Source organism: Epinephelus moara, chromosome 5 (genome assembly GCF_006386435.1).
Source record: "Epinephelus moara isolate mb chromosome 5, YSFRI_EMoa_1.0, whole genome shotgun sequence".
NCBI lineage: Eukaryota > Metazoa > Chordata > Actinopteri > Perciformes > Serranidae > Epinephelus > Epinephelus moara.
In genome coordinates this window covers 35,030,722-35,054,632 of record NC_065510.1, presented here as the reverse complement: position 1 = coordinate 35,054,632, position 23,911 = coordinate 35,030,722, and the positions used below count along the sequence as shown (strand labels likewise).

General features: G+C 38.7%; 1 long non-coding RNA gene across 1 annotated transcript in view; it reads right to left on the bottom strand.

Moving 5' to 3' along the window:
- Positions 1 to 2,437: 2,437 nt before the first annotated feature.
- LOC126390577 (uncharacterized) overlaps positions 2,438 to 23,911 on the bottom strand; it is a 39,102-nt gene continuing 17,628 nt past the window's right edge. Inside the window, exons 2-6 of the long non-coding RNA XR_007569981.1 lie at positions 12,835 to 12,918; positions 10,372 to 10,466; positions 10,181 to 10,260; positions 9,631 to 9,960; positions 2,438 to 6,668 (exon numbers count right to left, since the gene is read on the bottom strand). This is a non-coding gene — a long non-coding RNA (uncharacterized LOC126390577). The remainder of the gene's footprint in view (positions 6,669 to 9,630; positions 9,961 to 10,180; positions 10,261 to 10,371; positions 10,467 to 12,834; positions 12,919 to 23,911) is intronic.

Here is a 23,911-nt window from a genome sequence, read left to right as displayed (position 1 = left end):
ATAATTCATAGTGTGTATATTCTGTATTTTTTGAAGCTGACTCTGAGGGATGCGCACAAGAATTCCAATGTACCTGTAGTGTCCCGTTGTACCTGTGCAAATGGCAAAGGGTTTTTTTTGGGGAGTTTTTCCTTATCCGCTGCGAGGGTCTTAAGGACAGAGGGATGTCGTATGCTGTAAAGCCCTGGGAGGCAAATTGTGATTTGTGATATGGGGCTTTAGAAATAAAATTGATTGATTGAATTGAAATTAATCTAATCTAATCTAATCCAATCTAATTTTATGTAATCTAATCTAATCTAATCTAATCTAATCTAATCTAATCTAATCTAATCTATTCTATTCTAATCTAATCTAATCTAATCTATTCTGATCTGATCTGATCTGATCTGATCTGATCTGATCTGATCTGATCTAAACTGATCTAATCTATATTATAATGATATATTATAAAATACGATGCTTTGTCGCAGATAAAAGAATCTTCTAACAGTATATAAACCAGTTAAAATTTGAAACATTAAAGTACTGCTTACATATTAATGCATCAATAATAATAATAGTAATAATAATAGCTAGACTCAGGTGATAATTTAGATTCTTTTTTGTAATTTTGTAGATTCTTTTCATATTGTAATTGTATACATTGCTATTATAAATATAGATTATAGTAATGTAATACTGACAGGGGCTATTCTGCAACATATTTATGTGTGTGTATGTATATATATATATATATATATATATATATAGTTTAAATTTTTAATTTAGTTGCTAGAGATTTTGTTTGTTGTTTTTTCTAGCATGTGATATTGCTGCTTTTACTTAAAGAAATGATGTGATGTTGATCTTATGCTGAACTAAACGAAAGACACAATACTGCAGGCTGTGAACAAATGTCTCATCTGTGTGTCTCATGGTTGTAAAATACATTGGTTCACTTTATACTATACATAAAGTGTGTGTGAGCAGGCGAATCTTCCTATGGGCAATACAGGCAGCCATCTAGGAAGGCAAAAGCCATCCAGAGCAAAGCACCAAAACAAGATGACAATGAAATTTGCAAATTTGCTAATGCCATATTCTCTTATTGTTTGTTATTAATTATTTTATTTTAATTTGGGAGCTAATTTGTATATTTGTGTTGATTTCTTATTGGGTGAATAGGCTAAAGGGGGCGTGCCAAGGGTGCACAGTGTGCTAGGTTCGGCACTGTCTGCATGATCTAAAAATGATTAAAAGAGTTGCATAGTAAATGTCAATGTGTATACAGACAGAAAGAAAACAGACAGAGGTCTGTGCCATGACTTTCACCAGCAACGCTGATCCTTGTGTACATCAGCTCTTAAGGCAATTAATCCCAAGCCATCTCCCATTTACCGTAATGTTAGGTAACAGGCTATCAGTGCCTCACATAAATCTCCTCTGTTTGTTGACAGAATCTGGCTTTTATCTCCTCTTTCCATTCCTCCACCCCTCTGTCTTCTCCATCCCTCCCTCCTCCCCGTCCCATCTATCCATCCTGGCTCGCTGCCTGTCGGTCACTCAGTTTCTTATCTTGTTTCTTTTGATCTTCGCGCCCCTCCGTCTGCTCTTGTGTATGATACAACCATCTGCGGCCACTCACCTGACCAACGGCCACCAGGCTGTCAGGGTGATAATGTAAACCTCTCGGAGAGGAGATAACAGCCAACTGGGATAATTGGCCAGGCGCGCACACACACACACACACACACACACACACATACACACACAAATGAAGCCAGGGGCACACAGTGAGATACCTCTCAGTTACCATGGGAACTTGACCTGAAGCCCCTGTATACACACACACACGCACACACACACGCACACACACACATCTCAGTGAATAGACAACACCCCCCACTGTGTACTTTGCCCAGATGAGGTGCTCGCTGGAGAAGCAAACTTCAAACAATGACAGATGATGTAACAAGGCAGCGAGGCCACTTGCAGAAACAAGATGTTTCCTTAATGTAGGTAACAGAGAGGATCCTACTGGTCTGCTAAACACCAACATAAACATGTAAAGAGATTACAAGTAATCTACACATAAAAAAATTTGGCACTGAAAAATACAGTTACAGATAAATATGTTAATTCAATTTGTGAATTTTAGGAGAAATTAGTCCGGCAGTATTCTTTATTGTAACATACTGAACAGTTTTAACACCAGTGTTTGTTGCACAAGGTTTTCTGAGTTCACTCATCAGTAACTTGATCCCTTTAAACCCTGCAACCCCCCATCAACATGACAAGCAATGTGGAATCATTATTTGTCTGACTGTTAAGTGTGTAGCTTGTTCCCTCTTGTGGTAAGAAGTGCATGCTACAGGCACAGAGAGAGAGACACTGATGCAGTTTGTTGTTTCATTAATGACTGAAAACCAAGAAGCTCTGATGTGCAGAAGAAAATGTTTATTTAATACAATAGCTGACACAACAGTCTCACCTGAAGGTCCATTCGGTGGCTGTTGTGGAGCTTTTGATCATATCACATGATCTTCATCAGCACAGGGAGTTTGTGCACTTGTAAAGCTGATAAAGTTGATAATCTGCAGTTCAGTGACAACTAAGTGAACACAATCTACATGAGGACCAGATAATATCACCAAAAGCTCAAGAAAAGCTACTGAATGGAACTTGAGGTAAAAAATTGTTTTTATTACCCGTTGTTTGTAAAGTCAACAATGAACTTAAATGAGGCTCAGCTAGATAAGTATAGTTTCATTTTGACTTTATAGAACAACTTAAAGCTTCCTAAATTACATTCATGCTGCATATATGATCAAACAAAGAGATCTGGAAAATAGCACAGAAAGTGCAAATCATGGATACATTACATACAAGTTATTATGAAGCAGTTATGGTAAAACTTTACATTCCAACAATGCTGTGGTTAACGTTGGTTAAGTTTAGGCACAAAAACCACTTATGATTTGGAAAGCATCATGCTTCGGCTTAAAGTATTTGGACTTAGTGACACTATCCCTGTTGGAAAAATAGCAACAGGTCGCACAAAACACCCACATTTGGTACCTAAAAATCTGCTGGAAACACAGCAATGACTCACTAGGTCACAACTGGTTTTATTGTTTGTTTGTCAGTGTTTTGCAGTGGTCTGCAGCTTGACAGGTGTCTCGTCTAGGTGATAGGCCATCTACCTCCTAATGATTAAGTCTACTAAGTCACTTTAGAAGCCTTTATCTGACACATAAGAAATATGCAAATGCAACATATTCATGGTCTGCAGAAACATTTGTGTCAACATTTTCATCAGGCAACTGAGTTGAGGTGTGATAGTCTACCTACTCATAGTACCCACCAGTGGTCTAAGGGTAGTCATGAGGGGCCTAAGTGCATGTCACTATGACGTTACTATGATGTTGTGTCTAAACTAGCTACCATATATCCCAGCATCTTGTTACATGATCAAATAAAGACTTTACACTGGACAACATCAACGTATACATTACCCAGCAGTCATCTTTCTATCAACTGTATATGACAAAAATACCAAAAGAAAATAAGAAAGGATTTATTTAATTGAGTAGTGTTTAATATATATGTAGTCTATTTTTAGTTTTTATGGTTTATGTAGAATAAGCACATTTTGCTATAGATTGATTCTTGGCCTTTTTGAGGGCATAAATAGCAAATGGCACTACTTTTAGTTTAACATGACCCCACCCCTTGGGCCCCAATGCAAAGGCATTGCTTGCACTGTCTATAGTTACACCCCTGGGACCTTCAGTGGAGGTACTGGCTCGTAGACAGACACACAAGAAAGATGGGAAAGCCGCACATTCCCAATTCAGTCTTTTACTACAAGTTCTAAAGATTGCCTTTTTTCATCTTAGGATGCAAAGTTAGTCATTTACATACATTCATTGGCAGGCACATTTGTCCAAAGCATTGTATAAATGAGGTACAATCTAAGCCACAGTAAATCAAGGAGAATCCATCATCACATTATGACATAAATAAAAGAAATGATCTCGTGTCTGTTATTGTGAGAGAGAAAACAACCACAAATCATTTCATGTATAAATGTTTTTTTCTAATTTCTTTTTAAAGACTCCTTTTTCAAAGGCTACAGCAGTTATTAATTACTAGGATTTTTTTGTTTGAACACGTAAATCACAAATATAAAACCATTCAGTAAAAACAACACAAAAGCAGGTTCCTAACAGCGTTTATCTTGACAGGCTTCAAAAGTCGGAATTACATTGTCATTCAGTCTGTTAAAACATGTTTTGTGATCATTTATGTAAATTGATTTTAAATTGGAGTGCCAAATATTTGGTAGGCTTAAGTTTAATTTATCTCCTTTAGTCATTCGTCAGTGGTAAAATTTCACAAAAACATCAGCATCAACATTTCTCAGAGACAACAACATTTACTATTTGAAGTTCTCAGCGTATCTGGACTGGTGTTCGTGTGTTTGTGAATGTGTGTATCCATTTGCGCAGTACTAGTCAAGGTGACCTCATTGTAGTCATTCACCCAGTGGGCTCTCAGCTGCAGCAACGTTTGCTAAAAGTTCAGCCTGCCCCTGCGTGGCTCCGATTTAGTGACACCATTAGCAGAGAGTCATTCTGACTTGAAAAGGCTCTCAAATGTCCTGTCTGAAGAGGGTGCACTGAGGCGTTTAAAAGCCAGAGTTTCAGCCTTGGAGCTGGGTTTGTCCTCCAGCTTTGAGCTATAGCTGCAAAGACAGACGGCTAGTCGAAGATGGGAAACGGGACAAATGATCTCTATCTGTCTTATTACTCATTTGCCACACCCAGACTCTGACTCCTGGTAAGATTTAAAATAAAAAGAAACAAAATATACAATCTTATCAAATTTTGTGTGGAAGCTAGACATGATGTGTTGGTTTGAGATATCCATCTCTGAGACTTCATATTGAGTAGCATGGAATATCACATGTGGTGGTGCTCAGAGCATTCATTCATTTCCTTAGCCACTTATCCTGTGGCAGTGGTGCTGGTCGCAGGGGTGCTGGAGCCTATCCTAGCTGACATTTGGCGAGAGGCAGGGAACACCCTGGACAGAATGCCAGACTATCCAATGGTTAACACAGAGACAGACAACCATTCACACTCACATTCACACCTACGGGCAATTTAGAGTCACCAGTTAACCGAACGTGCGTGTCTTTGGACTGTGGGAGGAAACCGGAGTACCATGTGAGGAACTCCCTACCCCGAACCAGGAACCCTCTAGCTGGCAGGCAACAACGCTAACCACTGAACCACCATGCCACTTAGAACATTGAACACTGATATTTAAATGAAACTGTGTCCCCATGACTCTGGATCATCCACAGACCTCACTATGGACAATTTGCATTAGAACACTACAAACCTTTTACCTCCATTGCAAAGGCTTATCAGAAATCTGACATTACGTCAGTCAAGTCAGTTTAAAGCAACCCTTGCCCTCCCTTAACTGTTAGTTGTGCAGCAGCCATCATACTGACCACAGCCAGTACACCAGAGGGCAGCATCTATCCACGAACCACAGACAGAGATGTTGCATGACTGAGAGTTCCTGTGTCCAGCTATTTGATATTTCGCACATAAAGGCTTCTGTGTGTCTGAGGGGAATTCATCTTTTGAGGTCTGCATTCTGCTCAAGATGGACAGTTTTTTTCTTTTCATGGGCGCTCTTGCGTAAAGCGTACATTCGCACAGCAGTCACACACATAAACAACCGTCCTGTAGTGGACACACCTGTCAAAACACAGTTTCATCTCACTCTCTCAGGAGTAAATACATACGCCTGAAAATAATCTGTGGCTATAAGGTGTACATCTTAAAGCTAAACTGAACCAGTAGCCGAAAGGACTCCTCGAACATTTGCAGTTATATGAGAGTGTGAGTGTGTGTGTGTGTGTGTGTGTGTGTGTGTGTGTATATATATATATATATATATATATATATGTGTGTGTGTATTTGAAGATAATGAAACCAATACCCTCTGCTTCCTCATCCGTGACTCCCTATCGAAACAAAACAACAAAGGTATTTTTTTTTTTTACAGTGTAATGATTATTGGTCTCTCAGCAGGCTGTCATTTCTTTGTTCACTTCATTCAAAAGCTAAAAAGAAGAAGAATAAACCTCTGGACTGTGCATGATGACTCACTTAACTGAGAGTGCCGTTACCCTGGATTAAAAAACACACAAACCTCAGTACCTCATTGTTTCTAATCAGCGTTAATCACTGCCTCCTCCTGATTTCTTATCACACTCTGTTATTTCAGTGTGACAGTCAGCAAGATTGGAATAAACAAAAATGTCCACATAGGTCCCTGTGACCCAGCTCCATTCTTGCCCTGCCGTGTGTATCCTGGTGCTCTGGCTCTGGATTCTCGTTTCTGAACCAAAGTGCTCGCAATGTATCTACCAGATTCGGTGCTCTTCAAGGAACAGTTGTAGGGCACATTTGAACTTTTCTGCTCCAGGTAACTATGGATAGTCAGCCAGCCCCCTTCTTCCACTTGTTTAGTAGTGTAGTGCTTCACATGTGAGAGACTGTGGGAGTCGTGAAACCAGAGCACATCACCGTCTGGGTGAACATTTCTGAAAGTACAGGCGGGGCCGTCATCAGTGAAGGAGCCCTCAACGTTCCCATAGCACTCTGAGGGGAAGACCACAAGAAAAGTTGGGAAATTAACTTCAGTAATGCACTTCATGCCCATAACATTAGAGACACTTAATGTTCCCATTTAGCATGTGAAACCATCATAAAACCAACCTTACCTCACTGATTTCCATTATCAAATCTATAACAATCACAAGGGAGCAGTAGTGGAAACTACATTTACTCAAATACTGCGGTGCAATTGCAAATGTACATTAAGAACAATACGTTTCTACTACTACTACAGTTTTTCTTACTCCTCTACATTTTTTGGACAATTTTAGCAATTTGTCACTTTGCATTTTTTAGATTTTACACACAAAATGCATCATGAATTGATAAAACATGATGCTTATTTCAATAGATTACAATGCCCAACGGTATATAAGGTCATTCACATTAGCACATCCAACATTTTAATTAGGCACTTTAGCAATTTACAAGGATTTGATTTATTAGTTGTGAACAATGTCTTTATCGGCTAACAATTCATTCATTAATGCTCCATAGATTAGCAGTAATACATAAGAAAAGACAACTTTTGGGTTGCCAAGTTGTAAAAAATCAATTTTCCTGGTGTTCATTTTCCATCAGCATAAGTGGCTTTGTCATTATAGCTTGTGAGATATTTAATTTAATCAGGAAAGATTCTCTAATTGGCTGGTTCACCCACTTATATTTCTGCAAAAGAGCTACAGACCAAATTGAGTTATTAACAACTAATGCACACCCATTGGCTCATTCTTATAAGCCACCAGGCCTACAGTTAAAAGTTGTATGAAGTCATTAATGAACAGTTCTTCAGCAATAATCCACCAAAGTAAGTCCATAATTTGTGTAACAATTAATTTTGGTTCAGATGCTGTGCAGCTCTTCTGGGTAAAGGAATATTCCACTGGTGGCCTTCCTTATCCTGGTGGAATATAAACACCAGCCAACCCCTGACAACTCAAAGGTCGTTTTTATAGACTGGTTATTATGGTTGTATAAAACATTAATAAGTTACCTATTAACCAATGGTAAAACATATAGTTGTAAATAACCAACACCTTAAAAAGGTTTGTCTTGTTAGACAGTGGTATGGTTCTTACACCATTAACTAAAGTGGTGCATCAGAACTAATAATCTTATGCTATGTGATATTATAACACTGTGGCCGGTCTGCTTTATCAGAGCTTTTGCTTTTTATATCTAAACACATCTGGCTGTTAACAATTCTGTTATTATGTAAATGGTACATGTAAAAATGTGAACACTAATTTGAATTTAACTTGTAATGGAGTATTTTCACACACAGGTATTGCTACTTTTTATTAAAGGTAACGATGGCTACATCTTTAGCTATTAGAAAAAGTAGAGACATTTGAATTACTTCCCGTCTGCTGGGTAGCTTGTGAATTCATCAACAAAGTTTTATCTATGGAAATACATCATAATTGATTTGTTGATTATATTTTGTATTATTAATCTGAATCTGCAAAGTAACTAGTTACTATCACAATCAAATAAATGTAGTGAAGTAAAAACTACAATATTTGCCTCTGGATTTTAGTGAGGTAGAAGTATAAAGTAGCAGAAAATGGAAATACTTAAGTAAAGTGCAAGTACTTCAAAACTGGATTTAAGAAAAGTAAAGTAAATGTATTTAGTTACTTTTCACCACTAGTAGTGAAATGGATCGGATATTTATGAGTGGGCCCCCCTTTTCCTTGTGTCATGTACTCGCACATGCATGCTGGTGAGGCTACACATGTGCTTGCCGATTATTATTGTACTCATTGTCAGGTGCTGGAAATGTTTCAAGAAACGCAATAACGAGCCAACAAATAGCACATATTCAGAGCATGGCACAACACGGCTTTACTCAACTTGACCAACTCTTTTTTGGTTTTCCATTAGCAAAATTTGTGGGTAGTATCTGGTACTTTTTTTGGTACCACCTCCATCAAGGTGCCAAGTGAGCTGAGAGGTGGAGTTTAAACACTGCAGAACACTGATTGGTCAGAGAATTGTCGCTAGAACCATTTTTAAAAACTGGCAGCCCACAAAACTACACTGTACACTGCATAGGCTACACCATACAACTAACAAAATGCAGACGTTTCTCAATTTGGTTGCTGATGAAAGGATCCAACGAATGTCACATTGGAGATGATGTTAAGGCAATGTCATGTGACATCACTGTGATGATCAGCTGAGAATCCTGCATACTCTGAGGGGGTGCTACCTTGATGTGAAAAACTATATAGAGAAAAGGACCTGGTAGCAAAAATTAGGTTTAGTCAAGTCAAGTTGAGCCAAACTGAACCATGCAGTGAAAACGTGTGTGAACAATGAAAAAGAAGACTAGTAAGTAAGCATAGATGTTAAAGTTCTAGTAAGTTGGGGGATCTATTGGCAGAAATTAAACATAATATTCATTACTCTGTTTAGATTAGTGTATTATTACCTAAAACTATGTTGCACTGCCATGTCACTACAGTAGCCCAGAATGTACAAGCCAAACACTGACTCTAGAGAAGGCTTTTGGCTTTTTTGCGTTACGTGAGGCCACCGTAGTTTCTTTACACATGGGCTTAGCAGAAGAGTATTCAGTTGGTTGCTATCTGACACCTCACCACCAGGTGCCACCAAATCTTACACACTGTTCCTTTAAGCAATACAGTATTTAAAATACCTAAGATGTCAGCTTTTCAGATGTTTTATGATGACATAAATGCACTCAGCAGGTTTGTTAGACCTCAAGGGTACACACAATGCACTCTGGTGACTAACACTGAATATAAATCCTTTTGTTTGTTTACTAGATAACTCCACAGGGCACCTTTGAGTAAAGAATCTGAATACTTATAAACTACAAAAAGAAGCTGAGCAGGTTTTACATTCATGACAGCAGTTTTACAAATAGTGTTAGGACATATCACTGTTTGTGGAAATAAGAATAGATGTGGACACTGACCTTGTAACATCACATCTGTATAGCGATGTGAAGCTCCCCCGTTGGACTGTAGTTTGCACATGTAGGGCTTTGAGCTATCCAGTGGCTGCACTCTCTTAAAGATGAGGGACAGTTGTCCATGTCTATACTCACAATGGAAGTCACTTAGATTGTGTGTGTGGGTTGAGATTATTCCTTTATCGTCCACAGAACACAAAGACATTTTATTTTGGGACCACTTCATGTGTTTGATTGATAGATCGTTTTGAGATGAGGACACGTTGCAGTGTAGGGTAACCTGTTGGTTACACTCTGCAGTTATCACAGGAGTGACGCTTAGTTTCACCAAATCTGTAGACAAATATAGACATACTAAACTGAGATTTAAGAGCTTCTTGTTGATTCAGCACAATCCCATTGTTTCACTTCACATTATTAGAACATTACACACTGATCTTCCTTATAACTTTTGAAGGAAAATGCTAGAGATTTTCAATTTTGAAGATTCAACACATTGTGACAGACTTTTACTTCAATACAGAACAAAAGAGTTTCAAACAGCTTTACACACCTTGTGTTGTAAGAGTGAATGCAGTTAGAAGCCAGAGAAGTGTGTGCAATGCTGTGTACTCCATTGTCGTCATAATTTCACTGTAACATGAAGAACAATCAAGTTAAAACAGATCTCAATAGATACACACAAGTTGAATCTTTGATCTCAGCAGGCTAATTTTCCTAGTTCTCTATTTGAGTAGAACTGACCTTAAGATGATTGGCGCTTCTCCTCAGCTCCTCTTGAGTAGTCTGTGATTCCTTATGGTGCTTCTGTGCGTGAATGCCGTCCCTCAGACTTGTTCCTAAATAAAGAACGTTAATGATTACAGATTTATCAAAGGGAATTACCAGGAAGGCTTATCTCTGTGGAGGGTGTGTGCTGGAACCTGAATAAAAGGAGAAAGGGAAGGGAAGTGTTGTGTGTGTGTGTCTGTGTGTCTGAGTAAGAGAGAGAAAGCGTGTGAGAGCGGGAGCAAGTGAAAGAAAAAGTAACAGACGGACGGAGAGTGAAGGCCTATTCATGAAGCAGTAAAAGCTGCCACAAGTATAGACTTGTATGACGGCCTTTCATATAGATTTTTTCCCATGAGGTCAATGTGATTATCTGATATTGTTCAAACTCTGTGGCAATAGCCACAGGGGAAAACGCTTTAATCTATTATGTTCCAAAGAGTCACTCTCAGTTAAGGACTTTGGTCATTAGACATTTTATCGGAAGTGGCCATATTATCATGGAATAGTGAGCTAATTGTCGGTAATACACACACATACACACAAACACACACATGCTGGTCAAAACATCATTTGTTTCAAGACAAAGCAAGTGGCCTGGAAGTGACCCAAAGACTGTGTATTAAGAAAACACTGACCCATGCTTGTGACCTTCACACATAATGCATTATATTCATATCTCTGTTTACATCGGTTCATAACAAATAGAGGTGAAGTGTTGTTCCTGTTGTCTTTATTAATTTTCTGGACAAAGTGCAGCTGTTTTGCAGACAATTAGATGAGTCAGTGTCTGTTGGTGACATCAGAGTTTAATTTTGGAGAACAGGGAGGATGCGCAATGTGCCCTAGGTGACGGGAAAGCTGTATTTTTGCATAAAAATCTTGCTAAATGCAGCTTTAACATCCGTAAACAGATCGTCTACTTATATGTGTTTATCAAAAGATAATGCTACCTCTTTCTTTTATCTTATTATCATGAAGAAATACCAGGAAGAGACCAAAGTCAGCTCTGAATGGATCCTACTAACAACTGTTGTCAGCTGCTTATGCCTCCCTGGTGCAGAACTGCATCATTGTCCAAAAACACATAAAAGAGCCATCCCATTATATTAAGTGACAATGTATTTTATTTTGAAACTGTACTCTGCTATGTTTTCCATCTCTACAGAGTATCTCAATTTCAGCCAGACCTCACAAAGGGTGCTATAGGGACTTTGTGTTCACACTGCTTTACCAGTTTGACGAGCCGAGGGAAGACAACATTTTCTTTTCTTTTTTTTTTTTTGGGATTAGGAAATGGAGTCACAACTTGGGAAATGCAATAGTTTATTTTACTTTAATTTTTTAATTTTTATTTTTTTAAACTGTGAAGTGATGCCAGCATCATCCTTTAAAAACAGTCTCATATGCATCTGCACAACAAATTCTCAGCTTATAATAAGCATTGATTTTCAATGGCACTCATTTAGATGCTCACAGTATAAGTGTTAATTAGAGAGCTGTTTGTCCAATGTGTGACAGAGACTGAATAACTGCTAGTCATTTACTTAATTGAGCGCTGGGAGACAGGGAGCAACAGGGAGCAGAGCAGTGTCTGCCAAAGAAATCTCAAACTTACGGCAGGGGAAATTTAAGCTTTGTTCAACTGCAAAAATGAGTATCGGTGTGTATCAAGAACCCATTCAAGGGTTGATTTGTTTACCGTTTGTCCTGTGTAAACCTTTTCTAATTAGTCGGTTCCAATCTCAAAACAATGGAAGATAATTTCATTGTAGTTACTTTTCTTGGATCGTACATAGCTGTGATTATTCACAGGTACATCAGAAACAAGAATGAATGTAAAAGAAGATCACGGAAGTTGCAGGGACATCATCATTGCAAAAACTGCTGAGTATGTTCAACACATGCAAATTTGAATGCACCAAAATGCAGAAACTCTGTACTTACAGCCCAATTAGAGGGATCTGGATGCAAGTACAGAATTAAAGTTACCAAATGGGTTCTGCATCTTGGTGTCCACGTTCAGATAGGCAACAGCGTGCAAAAATACAGCATCGACATTTAATCCAATGAGGCCACTAAGCAGAGGACGTGGGCAAAAAACGCAGGGTCGTCTGGCCTCGATGGCTCGAGGCTACATTAGCTGCTACTAGTAAAGCACGCCCAAAACTCTAACTGAACTGTGGGCAATCTAGTTACGTTAAGGGTAATGTAGGCACCAGGTTTTTGACTAGGAAGAAGCATGTGTGGAATAAAAAGCAACAATATCTCTGCTTCTGCTACAAGGATTTTAAACCGTCTTTGTAAACTGTTCATCATGAGTTGGAGTAGTGTCAAGAGACAAAGTCAGATACTTCTTGTCACACTGCTCTTGTCTTCAGTTCTTGGACACCACAGTCATTATTTACAAACTCACAAAAAGGGGCTCACTCTACATACCTTGTTTTGGCAGAATACATGGAGTTGTCCGCCATAGCAGTTTTGTAGTGCTCTGAACCCCTTCACCAGCTTTCTTGCATTTTACTGAAATGGAAAAAAAATATGATCTCTTACTCAATGGTTTTGTGTGATTACATTACAGATGCATGTTTTATGCATAATGTAGTGAATTCTTACTCCTGCCACAGCTTTGGTAGTTACAACTCACATACACAACAAAAAACCTTAATGCTGACTCTTGATCATCATTTCAAAGGGACAGTTCGCCCTAAAACAAAATACATATATTGTTCCTCTCACCTGTAGTTTTATTCGTCAGTGCAGTTTGTTTCTGTGTTTGTTTTCAAGTGTTGGAGACATCAGCCGTAATGATATCTGCCTTGTCTTCAATATGATAGAACTAGATGGCACTCAGCTTGTGGTGCTCAAACTGCCAAAAAGTACATTTGAAAAACTCAACAGTAATGTTTCTTCCCAGAAATCATGACCCAGTTACTCGAGATAATCCACAGACCTTTCTTGTACAGTAGGAACTACTTTACACCCACCAACTGAACCACCATGCAGAAGGAAGTGTGCATCTGCTCATCAAAAAGAGGCTTTTCCAAGTTACAGCATGAGATGTAAACATTAATGGTGTCCTCCTCCCCTGAGCTGTAACATTAGCTAGCTCAGTGGTGCTAAGTGAGCTAGCAGTAGATGCTTCCTTTTGTGCAGTGATACAGTTGGCGGGTGTAGTTTGGTAGAAAGGAAATAGTTCCTACACGAAACTGCTCACAACAAGGTCTGTGGATTATCTTGAGTAAATGGGTCAAATGGAAATGGAAATAGACATTGCTGTTGAATCTTTCAAATGTATTTTTAGTGCTTCGACCACCACAAGTCGAGTGCCATCAGTTTCATTATATTGAGGAGAAGGCAGACATCTCTACAGCCGATATCTGCAACACTCTGCAACTCACACCAAAATAATCTACATTAATGATTAACACTACAGGTAAAAGAAAAAATATGCATTTTGTATTTTGGGGTGAACTGTCCCTTTAACAGTGATTTAAACAACTTAAGTGGCAGATTCATCTAATCAGCATGAAGCCAAGCAGACAAACTGACTACTTTAAGAAGTAGCTGACTTCTCTGTCGATGTCATTGACCTGACACTCTCCAGTGAGCCCGTGTCTGCTGCCTGCTGCAGCGTCTGTACTGAGGCACTGCCCTTTGCCCTGGCTGCAGATTTCTGTGTTTTTGTGAGGACACACCATTGTAGCTCACTCGACACTTTTTATTAGTCCTGTATATATTATCTGATGGATAATTTATGGGGCATTCTACCGATTCTGTGCAAAGTGCTGTCCCTTACCAAAAAAAACAACAAAAATTATATAATTGAGTATTCAGACATAGATATTTACAAAGATTATGTTATGACCTATTTAAACCCAGGACATTAAATGAAAAAGTGATAAGCTAAATATATCACCATTTATAGGGTACTTTCTATTGGGAAGTAGCTGTCCCCAACCCTGACCTCTAAAATTCAATTCATGTAAATAACACTTAAAAAATTTTTCATATTTTTTTCAAAAGTGTGATTTAAAACATCTTTGTGATTAAGTTTAAACACAAGTTGAAAGATTCAGATGTATTGTGGGATTAATTTTTAAATAAAGAAACTATGCAAAAAAAAATAGTGTCCCTTGTTTTCATGTCACTACCGAAACACAACTCTATTCTGTTCTACTCTGCTCTACTTTGCTCTACTTTGCTCTACTATACTATATTGTGCTCTACTATACTCTTCTCTACTCTACTATGCTCTGCTCTACTTTATACTCTGCTCTGTTCTACTTTGCTCTACTCTACTCTATTCTACTCTGCTCTACTCTACTCTGCTCTGCTCTGCTCTGCTCTCTCAAAAATTAAATTGTTTTATTGACCACACTTTGTAATATTCCCACCATAAGGCATACATTTGAGGGAATATGATGCAACCTTACAAACAGAATAATGGTCACTACCGAAACAGGACAGTCACTACCGAAACAGTGCAGTCACTACCGAAACACTGGGTGTTTTGTAAAAAAAAAAGTATATTGAGTTATCAACTAAAGTATTATGATGCTAATCGGTTACATTTATGTTCTGTTTCATCAATTATTAACTCTGAAATCAATCTGATCAGCGTTATGCATTTTACAAAGAAAGATTGCATTTAGATTTTGAAGAATTCTATAATTTGAACTTCGAAATTTGTTAAAATATTAATTTTTATAGATTTAATTGTGAAAACCTTCAGTCAAAATTTGTAAAAATTTAAATCTTTAGACAAGGGAAGGAACAAGCATAACAGGTTGATATATATTTTTTGTATAATATAATACTATATGTTTCGGTAGTGACAAATTTTGGGAGAGGAAAAACATTGAAAATACAATATAAAAATTTACAGTCATTTTACTAGATATGTGACTTTACATATGTTACAATATATACAGGGACAAAGTTTTGGAAATAAAACATACAAAATTTCAAGTGCCATAAGGAAATGTAGATCTGACCTTTCTCTGCATATCTTCTTATATGGTCATTGTAGATGTTTTGTCCCATGCAGTAATGTTCAGTACTGGACTGACGAAATAGGGAGGCTTGTGATAAAAGTAAGAAGTTGGCATCCAGTTCTCCACATTTGCTGTGCTTTTTTTTATGGACCCTGACCTATATCAACCAGTGCTTCTGACTAGAAATATTACCTGCTCCCCTGGTTTGCTGTGGTTTGCAGGTAATGGGCTCACTGAAATGAAATGCAGCCATCATTCATGGTGTTAATTCCATTAATACCCTGTCTGTAATCTGTCCTTAGCTATGTGTGCACACATACACACGTTATACTTTAATTCACCGTCTGATATTACAGGGAATAACCATGATGTCAAACTCTCGGGCCTTCCCTGCACTGCATGACAGCAGCGTCGCAGCTTAGTTACACGGCATGTCGAGTTTTATCCCGTACTTAATTGCTGTGGGGACCAGATTATCCATAACGCTGAGTCTGATCTGTTGCTTTAACGTGATTTGCAGTAGGTTTGGTACACCGCTGAAGTTGTTCAGCATCTGGTAAATAAAGTTTGACAGTAATTCTGAGCTCAAGATTGTGTTTGAGTCGCACTCTGGACGTGCTGCTATAGTGATTAATCAGGCTGATTTTTATGCAGTAATGTGAAAACTTTACATATCCAAGTCTGGGGACTGGTGAAGTTGAAGGATTACATACTTTTTTTAGGGACTGAAAAATTGTCACGCTCATAGAAACTTTTTTTCCCACAGCGCCTGGATAATGTCACAGATGCAATATCAAAACAAAGAATGATTTATGTGACCTTTTCTGGATGTCACCTCTGTTGTGGCTCCAAAAATCTTTCAGTGATTGGAAACCAATGTTCTGATTACCACCAATACAAAAGAAGAGGGATTATGCAGCTCAGTGCATACATGAGTTTTACAGAATAACTCCAAATGTGAGGTTTTCAAATGGCAGGAATGGAAACTTGTTTAAGATTACTGCATTACATGAGCTGTTGATCTTCCGTTGCATCAGAGTCTTGAAGATGCTGCTACAAGTAGCACTCATAATTCCTGTGTATCTAATTCCTGTTGAAGACTTTAGCTGTTAAAACCCCCCCAAAGCCTCACTAAAGCTCAGCCTCAATGAGATTTAAGGCATCTAAGCCATGCTGGCACTTAACTCGAAAAGTTCTACAAGAATCGCAGTTACAATATGTTGTATATTGCAGCAAGTTGCCATTTAAAATGCAACTTGCTCGAAGTTTTATGTTGGAACAAACATATTTGGTTCTGTTTTAAATCAGTTTTAAAAAGTTATGGACATTTGAAGTGTACTTTAGATTCACTTATTCAGATACATGTATCTAACACGATAATAACTTAACTTAAAGGGACAGTTCACCCCCCAATCAGACATACACAGCCTCTTACCTCTTGTGCTATTTATCAGTCTACATTGTTTTGGTGTGAGTTGCCAAGTGTTATATTGGCCTTAGAGATGTCTGCTTTCTCTCCAATATAATAAAACCAGATGCATGCTTCCTTTTGTGCAGTGATATGGTTAGCAGGTGTAGTTTGGTTGAAATAAATAGTTCCTATGTGAAACTGCTCTTAGCAAGGTCTGTGGATTATCTTGAGTAACTGGGTCATGATTTCTGTATTTTCTGGCACTTTGAGCACTACAAGACAAGTGCCATCTAGTTCCATCATATTCAAGAGAAGGCAGACATCTCTTCGACCGACATCTTCAATACTCTGGAAAAATATGTATTTCTGATTTTGCGGTAACTTTCCTTTAAAAGCTCCTGAAAGGAGAGCACATGCGGTAGCTTTCTGGGTTTTCTTGAGCAGGAGGTGAATCACCAAACCAAACAAAGAGAACAATGCTTTTATAAACATTGGGCAGCGTGGTGTGAGAGACATGACTTTGCCTCAAGCTACCATACTGCAACAGTCAGTGGTTGTTTAGGTTTGTCACAGGCTGTTTGGGCTGGGTTGGGAACCATTGCTATTGTTCTGGGCCTTAAAAAGCCCACTGATACATACTTTATGATACTGGGCAAATAAAGTTGACATTCTGTCCCAGGTTTACTTTTCAAGGGCAACAGTAAGGAGTTCAATTTATTCAAATCCCTGCTCCTATGAGATGAATCAGTGCTGAGATAACTTATTCTTCCTCTTTAGACATTCTCAGAATTCTTATCTGGGTCAGCCGTACAGTATTCTTTCTCTTTGTTTACTAATGAGCAGCGCTTTTTTTAAGCTTGCCAAAAACAGTCACAAATCTAAAACTATTTTGGTTGCTAGTACGGCAAACTAAGATTTATGAGCGGTTTATGAAGCAATAACATCTCACCATAAGTGTATGGTATGAGATATACAGTATTCATGGGGAATTTGGACCACATGACAGGACGCTGAATCACAAGCGATATCACTTTGAAAAGATACAGTATTATTTGGGTCAAGATGATAGCCAGTTACCTTTGTTTTTCCACACTCTTTCTGCCACACCTTCAGCTCACTTGAGCTTTTGCTTTTCATTCCTTTCCTCATTGTTTGTGCAACAATTTGAAATGTATTACTCCGTCTATCCAGTCAAACCTCGGAGAGCAGTTCCAATGTGTGTAGCGAGAGGAAAGCTTGCCGAGCAGGTCTATTAAACACTTTCTCAACTAAGCATTAATCCACATTACACCCTCACCCCCTCAGTCTGTCTACGTGCCCTCCCCTCTCAGCATCTTTGACTGCTGATTCCAGCCATCGGCAGCATGCTTGTAGTGCTTAGTACAGCCATTAGTGGTGACTGGTGACATCCAGAAAATGGCAGGGTGCAATCAATGCTACCCTCTCCTCCTGTGAGAGCCTTAAGTGAGAGGGGCGCAGGAGAACAGGAGCAAAGCTTTAAATTGTACAGAATTTGTTTTGCCAGTGAAGAAACAAAACTGTTTGAGCAAAATAGGAGTTTCTTTGTTGGAGTGGCTGCGCGCAGGTAGCAAGTAACTCGCCACTCAAATAAAATTGAGCCAATTTTACCAAACACAGGAGCAAGATCTCTGCAGGGCAATGATTGTAGGTTTTAGTTGTACTGTGTCTTTTTTACGGACAAAAGTTTGAAGGGACTGGAAACATACACCACTCTCAGTCCTGTCACACTGAGTTCATACATGCTGTGTAAAGCTGGCTTATTAATTGAAAGTGTGAGGTGTGGCTTTCATATGGGACTTTCTTTCAACGTCTGGGAGTGTTTTTCCTTTTCTTTTCCTTTTCCCTTTCTGCTTTTCATTTTTACCATGAATATGACCATTCAGTGGGTATGTGTACATGCACACTAACATTCCACTATTAATCAAAATTTGACAGTATTCAAAATTTGACACAGGTCATGTAAACGGCATAATTTGTCTGGATATTCTGAATGTAGCATTTTATGATTAAGTCATGTGGGAAATGCTGGTTTTAATAGCACTCCTCAGACATGTATACAGCACATTTAATACATGTGTCTCAATTGGGGTTTTTACCTCAGTTTGCCACACAAAGCCTCTTGCCTGTTTACAGTCAGCTCTGTGTGTTGTCATGGATTTGTTGTACACAAACCAACCGGCTGGCTATCAACAGCTTTTTGGAAATTCTCAAATATTGTATCGCCAGCCTTGTCTAGAAGGTGGTCGAAGGAATTAAAGAGGGATTCTGTGTTTGCTCGATCATACAAGTCCACCCCTTGTGGAAAACTTTGATAAAATCCTGGCAAAAGCAACAGCAGTTCCATTTGGAATAATTTGAAATAAGAGCAAAAAACAAAATATTTTATGCATGGTCAGTGTAGTGCATAATTTGGTTCAATATTGATTTTCTAATCAAGTATTAAAGACACTGTGAGGAAATGTTGGGGACTTCTAGCTGAAGGCACGGACCTGTATGCTTGAATTAGCAATGCCTTTTTTGGCTTCTTGTTATATTTTTCTCATAACAATATCAATATAAGAGCAAGATTAAAATGTTTTTTTTTTTTTTTTAAACATGACTTTTTTCCTGCCAGATTCACATTTAAATATCTGCTAATCACTCAGCCTTTTATAGCCTTGGCTTGCTATTGACTTGGTAGTAAAAGAGACATCACATTAAAAGAACTAACAAATTAGCCTAAAGAAAAAGTGCTTGCAACCAATGATTATTAAATGATAAGCCAATGTATTTAAAATGCACTACGTCGGCCCTATTCTTCAGCTAGAGAATTTCTAAAGTGCGGTACTGAGGCCATATAGTGAAAAACCTCAACTGAGATTATCCACATAACATCTCTATTCAAAAGCATTTTGCAGTTCCCTAAAATTGTTACCTTTGTGTCACCATTTTTCCCCCAAAACATGTAGTTTTACAAAGCTAGTAGAGTTTGTCCAGCATCCTGATCTGTAATGACACACTGATGCACAGCTCCACAATATATAGATATGCAAGTTGTTGAGGTTATATAGTGGAATATCAATTGGCCGTTACAGAAACAACTTCATGCTTCCAACTAGACATAACCATGGTTCTCAATAGTTCTTCCATTATAGTCCAAACTGTCATGATCTAAACACATTTCAACTCAGGCAAACATCTGTGAGATCATTAGCGAACCTTTGAAGATGCTACTTTCCACTGAAAAATGTGTAAACTGTGGCAGGAAGATACACCTGGGACTGTCAAGGTGACAGACACATCCTGACAGCAACATATGCAGATACACACGCATGCTGACAATCACTCAAAGCTTGGAACACTTAAACATAAAATCAGATACTCAAAGAAGAGAATATTATCCATTGGCACTCCCAGAAAGTCTTCATAGGGGTGATTAGATGGAGCCACTGAAAATCTTGATGTGGCACCCCAAAACCAAAAGCCTAACTTGAGGAATTCTGTTAAGCTAGTGAAGTATTTAGGATTGTTGAAAACTATGTCAATATGAGAGTTAAGGAATCACATACTGATATAGTTTAACTTCTTATTTTACACTTAATGTTACTAATTATCTGATGTGCGTAGACCTATACTGGTACAGTTAACATTTTGAGTTCCACAACAAACCTGTTTTAATGTGTTATGTATATAGATATATACATGTGTTAGGCAATTCATTGTTCTTTAAATAGGCTGGTTGTCCTTTTCCTTAAAAGAAAAATCCAATATTTTGCACCTTGAGCCCAATTTCTGGGTTGTTTATGATGAAATAGAGTGGTTAAGACCAAAATTTTGACGATTGCTCCTTTTCGGACAATTTGGCTTTCTCCTGCCTGGCTTAACAATGCTGTCTATGGCCATGTGTGAACCTGTCCTAAAACCACCCTAAACGTTTGTTTTCAAAGCCATGAAACTCACCGAGTGGTCAGTGGTGTTCGTTGATGTTCTGACATAAAAATCGTAGCAAACTGCGGTTTCCTTCTGTGTTTTCGCAATTCATCTGGATTGTGGAACTATTTTTTCAGCTGCCTCACAACCGTGTGTAAACTTCCGCTTGATCGTTCGTTTGACCCTGAAGCGTTATACACTCCAGCCCTCTTGATGGCGATAATGCTCCCCTACATGGGTGTTGCCAACCAGCAGGAAACCATTGCAATGTAATGGGACACAGAAAAGAAGCAGAAGAAGGCTGGTGGTGTGTTCAAAGGCATCGTACTGCAAGCGAGTAATCCATTGTGCAGTTGTTTAAATACTGCAAGCGAGTAATCCATTGTGCAGTTGTTTAAACTTATTACAAAACTTTTTCGTTCGTTCTCATTCTTCCTCCAGGAGCGCACACAACACTGTCGAGCCGGCACTTTTTCGCTGAGCTAAAAGACTACAATGATTACAATGAGGCTTCTATAGAAAATCAATGGATTAGACAAAATGTCAAATCATCACGGAAACCACAGTTTGCTACGATTTTTATGTCAGAAATCAGCGAACACCACTGACCACAGTGAGTTTCATGGCTTTGAAAACAAACGTTGAGGGTGGTTTTAGGGACAGGTTCACACATGGCCATAGACAGCACTGTTAAGCCAGGCAGGGGAAATCCAAGGAGCAATCGTCAAAATTTTGGTCTTAACCACTCTATTTCATCATAAACAACCCAGAAATGGGGCTCAAAGTGCAAAATACCAGACTTCTCCTTTGAAATACAAATATACAGCTTTAAATTGGATTGTAAGGAACAAAACATTTACTGGAAACAAGCCCTCTTAAGTTTAGTTTGGCCCTGGCCACCCCTTGGCGACACCACTGCCATTATCCCCTACCTTTAGGAACAGACAGATCGTGGTGTCATTAATTCCAGTTTACCCAAGAGCCTGCACTCCAGACTGCTCTCCGCTAACAACCTTGCACAGACCACACCGACACATGATACGACTCCCCCGCTGTCCCTCTCCACTTTCTCCGTCTGCGCCCTCTGTTAAGCCCTTAAAACTCTGAGGACATCTCCATCGCGCACAATCATGAATCACATTTATGAGCTGATCTGGAAGCTTCGCTGCGCTCATAAACACACCATCCAAACCAATCTCCACCCATAAAGACTGCTATCACACAGTTAATGTCTATTGGAGGATTTGTTGGAGGGTGCAGAATGAGAGTACGCAGGATGAACTGTCCTAGTGGGTTTGAGGGACGTTTTATAATCGAACGGAAATGACACTTTTGGATTCAGTGAAGTTAAGAAGTCAGGTTCAGAGGCCGCACTCAGTTTTGTATAAAACAATGAGATGAAAAGCAAAGAAAATCACTTAAATGACTGTCCTTTGAAATTTGTTTTCAGTTAAGTTCAATACAATAGAACTTTCAAATGTGGTAATTTAGCATGTGAAAAATGTTTTGCATCTGTCAGCATGTTGAGCTGGCACAGACCCTGGCAAACCCCACTGGGTCCTGTTGGGTCTTGCATCCTAAACACTTGTTTTGAGCAAAAGGGTATCAATCAATCAATCAATCAATCAATCAATCAATTTTAATTATAATACACAACGAAAAAAAGTTAAATATGTGACATTGCATGACCAAATATGAGGCTTTGTCTTTTTTTCCAGCACTCTCTAATACCTAAATGACAGAATAAGTCGATTTCCACTGATTTCCAAAACAACATACATGACCAGCCCCAAAACGACACATGTAACAATTCTAACAGTCACAGTTTTAAACACGTCCTTCATATCCTGATACGGTCACAGTTCCGCTCCGAAATTACCTGATTCAGTTTAGGCAACAAAGCTACATGGTTAGGTTTAGGAAAAACACCACAGTTTGGCATTTAATAAGTACTTTGATAAGACCTGTCTCACATATCACTACCAGAGTTGGGTAAGGGTTACTTTTAAAGTAATCAAATTACTTTATTGCATTACTTTTTTGAAAAGTAACCAGTTACTTTACTGCGTTACTCCCTGAGTAAAGTAACTCAAGTACTTTTAAAGTACTTTTGAGTATTCTACATTTCCTATTGGGCAATGGACCACAGGGCGCTAAGCCTACATTTTTTGTCTCCAAAATTAAAGTTATGGACCACTTGTCCTTCACTGAGATCCAATTCTCCCATCACAGCTGTCACTTTGACCAGTAGAAACACAGAACGATCTGCTGCCATAGACAACTGTATGACAACAACACCCCAGCGTTTTTAATATTTCCTCTAGGGATGTTACCACACAGAGTAAAAGGGGGAAATGATGGTGTGAAACAGCAGAGGCACTTTGTCAACCCTCTGAGTTAACGTTACTGTCATTAGCATCAAGCTAGCAAACAATGGTACATCCTCATAATGGAGACAGACACAAAGTAATAACATTAAAAAACAGTGGTGGGGCTTTTACTCACCACAACTGCAGAGGCTATGAGCTTCATTTGAAACAGACTACATTATAGACGGTCCGTTATTTATTAATCCCTCTGTGTTTTTATATATTTACTTTTTATCCGCTCCCGTTGCCTTGATATAGTTAATGCATCGCGCCGTCATTTCAAACTCAACACTTCCTGTATTTGTTTCAAATTAAAACATTATATAGAATCCCTCCATTTTCTAAATAGGCTTTTCTTGTGAAACATTTGTAGGAACTTGTTGTGGAGGATACAGTAGCTTGAATATTTGCCTATGGTACTTTAAGTGAAGCTCCTGCCATCCGCTGGCGCTTTTAGGTGACTACAACAACATGTCGGCTGGCACATGAACAGACACAATGACTCAAATAATAGTAAAAGGTAATAAAAATAGGACAAGAATAACGCGATGACATCACACACGCCGTGAAAGACGACCAGGAATAATTGGTGAGTACCATCGTGTGGTGTGTCATGTCTGCCGGCCAAGTCACGGCACGATTTTATGACTCCACAATCTGTTATGTGACATAGTGACTTTCAGAACGGGCAGAAAAGTCGTGTAGTGTGTACCAGGCATAATGCAAGTCCTGAGTCTGACCTGTCTGTCAGCGAGTCCTCCTCCATATTTTGAGTCGTGGGGATTTTACTGACGATCCTGCGGAATGTT